This window comes from Hylobates moloch, unplaced genomic scaffold (genome assembly GCF_009828535.3).
Source record: "Hylobates moloch isolate HMO894 unplaced genomic scaffold, HMol_V3 SCAFFOLD_15, whole genome shotgun sequence".
Taxonomy (NCBI): Eukaryota; Metazoa; Chordata; class Mammalia; order Primates; family Hylobatidae; genus Hylobates; species Hylobates moloch.
The window spans coordinates 24,849,482-24,853,426 of NW_026652290.1; the positions used below are offsets into that span (position 1 = coordinate 24,849,482).

The 3,945-nt window shown below is 34.8% G+C and overlaps 1 pseudogene; it reads left to right on the forward strand.

Annotated features, from left to right (window-relative positions):
* Positions 1–3,318: 3,318 nt before the first annotated feature.
* On the forward strand, positions 3,319–3,413 carry LOC116484336 (U6 spliceosomal RNA; annotated as a pseudogene).
* The last annotated feature ends 532 nt before the right edge of the window (positions 3,414–3,945 follow it).

Sequence of the window (3,945 nt, forward strand, 5' to 3'; positions counted from 1 at the left end):
ACGCACACCCACACACACAAACACAAGTACACACACGTCACTTACCATTTATGAAAGGCTTTTTCTGTACCACACATTGTAGTAAACATGTTGCAGAGTTGATTTTATCTCATTTTCGTTCACACAAAAGAAATGTAAGAAAGACTTTTTTTGTCATTTCAAAGACAAGTAAAGTAAGGTTGATAAAATCATACATCTAATAAGTATCACAACTGACTTAAGTCACTTAATTATAGCACGATGTTCCTACATATTGAGAGCGCATATCAAAATTGGAAAAGTTGTTCAGTCTTTCCACCTTTCCATCAAAGTTTTTTTTTTCTCTATGAGGATGACTGTTAGGTTTTTCTACATTCAAGTCCCAAGTTATTTATGATTCAATAAACATTTAATGATTGGTTTTTATCACAAGTTATTGACTACAGAAATATAACGTAGGAGAGAGTCAGAGACAAGGGAAGGAGAGGGAAAGTGTGATAGGGAGGAGGAGAGAACACACTAAAATATTTATTCATGTAGTATAATATTTTATAAATAAAAATATTTGTTCAATAGACATGAGAATGCAATTTATATTTTCAGTTTGTACCACTCATTACTTCTCAAGACAATACTTTCCATAAATTTACCTTCAAAGTACAGTGGAATTATTTCATTTACCTTCAAATAGCCTCTTTCAAGGTTTTAATGGTGAAAATGCTGTATTTTGAGAGCTCTGGGATGTGGAAAAACATTCAGTATTCCCAACTCCCTACCTCTTTTCTGATTTTTGTAAACCTGGATTACCACACTTTTAGTTTTACTATTTCTAGAGTTAAGGACATCTTTGTTATGAGTCTACTATATTTACTGTACTTAAAATTATTCTAGATCTGTGGCCATGATATTACCGCAGAAATAAGGCTACATTTTATAGGTATAGGATGTGATCAGCATGTCTAATACACCTTTTAAAGCAGAAGACTGTGTAAAGTTAGAACTTAAATAGTATTGTTTAGGTGATGCTTCCTGCAAGCAAGTGCCTTTAAGATAATCAGTTCTTTTTTCTATGGTAATGGCTCAACAACTGTATCTGAAGAGCTCGGAAACTTCCTTCTCTCTCTCCCTCTCCCAGCTCTGCTTTTGCACTACTCATTCTAAATATCTCAAACATAATATCTTACGCCTGCACTCTACTAAGCTGCTGAATTTTCCTACAACACACAGGGTATCAGATTGCTCCTCAATTCTGTATGTTGACGGGGTTTTGGATAACCCACTTCAGTGACATATATATCTGAAAAAGCCTTCAGATTAATTTGCTCAATTAACTGATGGGAGATGACATGATTTGACAAAGTACATGGAGAAGAACTGGACTAGCAAACTCTTTGTTGTAGGTAGACAGAGAGGGAGAAGCTAACAAAGCAAGAAAACCCTGCTAGAAAGAGATTCCCTGGAAAAGGAGTATGAAGAATAAAAAAACACATCTTAGAGCTTTGCAAATCCAATTGATGTGTAAAAAATATAGAAGCAAAAGTTATTCTGAAAAAAGAAAGGATTATAGGGAAGATTGAGAGTATAGTTAGAGTTACCCTATTTTAAACCTACTTTTTATATGGCATTATGCTAAATGCATTGCTTACACTTTCTCATTTACCTTAGCAACAACCTGAGCTCTATGTTTTTATTTCCATTTTATAGATGAGAATCTGAAACGTAGAGAAGTTAAGAAATTTCTCAAAATCACGTAGCTTTTAAGTGGCAAATTTGGGATGTGAATTGTTTCTATTTTTATTTTTTACTTTAAAATGTTTTGCTCTTCAACTGTGTATAATAGAACTAAGAGGCAAGAACAGATGAAGTTACTTCACATGTGAGCTCTAAACATTTACAAACAAGATAATCAGCAATTGTCAGATACCTACAACTGACCATTATGACCAAGAAACTTATCTTTTTAAAACCCACTTAGCTTTTTGCAGGATTAATTAACACTCCTATTCAGCTGTGAAACTTACTAACTGCTGCCCAAAGCTTGATAATGCATGCAGCTCGTTGTTTACTCTCTAAGAAGCTTATAAATATTTGTTCCCACAGGCTGAGTATTATTCTCTTCAAAATTGATTTTTGCTTTTTCAGCCCATTCATTTCAGGTATATCAATTATTATATTTACATAGTTTAATTAAATATTGCATCAATCCAATTATGATTGTCAAAAAAGAGTTATTTTCGTAAAAATAAGCTGAATGATTTCAAATACAAGCAAGGCAAGTCACTAAAATTGTGTTAAGTGAGGGCTAGAAAGCTGAAAAAGACTGGAAATACGGCATAAAATTAATTTGCATTAAGATAACTTTAGAAACATCTTTAATTTCGGTCTTTATTTTAAAGAACATGATGGTGAAATCCTATAGTATTTATTGTGGGATGTGGTTTATGCAGTTAAGTTAATGGAGATTTCTGATAAATGGACAGGTACTTAAACCAAAAATTTGACTCCGTGTCAAAAACAGCCCAATGTATGTGCATGTGTTTGTGTGTGTATGTGTGTATGTGTGTGCGGGTGTGCATATGCTTCTGTTTGAAAAAGGATGTGTTTTTCATTAAAATTATGCAAAAATATTTACTTTTAATTAAAAGTACAGCTAGGGAAAATATTTTCCATAAATAGTTAACAATATTCATGAATTGCTATAATTCATTACTTGTTTTGTAACCAACGGTGAAAGGTAGAAGTCAATAAGAAAATGAATTTATTTTTGAAATATAAAAACGTTTGCTCAAAAGCTTGACTTTGTCCTTTTCATAACTTAAAGATTCGGTTTTTAATAATTTTCTTCTTTCCCTTTTTGAGACAGGATCTTGTTCTTTTGCCCAGGCTGGAGTGCAGTGGCTCCATCATGGCTCACTGTAGCCTTGACTTCCCAGGCTCAAGCAATCCTCCCACCTCAGCCTCCCAAGTAGCCAGGACCACAGGCATACACCACTATGCCTGGATATTTTTTTTTCATTTTTTTGTAGAGACGTAGTCTCACTATGTTGCCCAGGCTGGTCTTGAACTCCTGGGCTCAAGTGATCCTCCTGCCTCAGCTTCTTGAAGTGCTGGGATTACAGGCATAAGCCACCTTGCCCAGCCAATTTTCTTCTTTCTCCTCTGATTTGTGTTATTCATTTGTCACTACATAATACTGAGCTAAAACCATTTTCTTAGCTCTTTTTTTTTTTTTTGAAGTCAGGGAAGTTATTTATATTGTGTAATTCTTGACACCGATGAAAAATACTGTTCAGATATGTCTGTTAGAATTGAAACAGGATTTTAAAAATCTTTCATTTCCCACTTTAGCAGCACATATACCAAAATTGGAATGACACAGAACATGGGCCCTGAACAAGGATGACATGCAAATTTGTGAAGTGTTCCATATTTTTGATGACTGGATAAAGAAAATCTGGATATGTTTCTTAGCTCTTTGATTGCTATTTAATTGTCAGATGCTTGTTTCAAAACTGCTTTAAAAGTTATTTTCCACTTGGATGTAACTTTTACAGGATCTCCCTGGTTTTTCATTGCTCCAACTTCGGAATGCCCTGAGATTTCTTGTTTTTCTTCCTAGTATCTATCTGTTTCAACTTCAAAATGCCTCAATTTTCTGACAGCTGTTGTTGCCTCTCCCCAGCTAGTGTCTTCCTCAAGCCCCTGTGGCAGGCTCATCCTGGCTCCTCCTCGTTTGCCTTCCCTTATCAGTCCTTGACCTTGGGGGCTTCCTTGTCTTCAGCCTCACAATCAACCTCCTGTAATTTTTGCGCTTTTCAGGCTACTAACTTACTGAATTTTATTTGCAATTTTCTAATTTTAGTTTATTTCTTTTCTTTTCTTCCATTCATCTGCCTCTCTCCCTTTCTTTATTTGCATTCCTCTTCACCTATGCTTGCTCTTTTGTGCTTTCATTTGCTTTGGGGT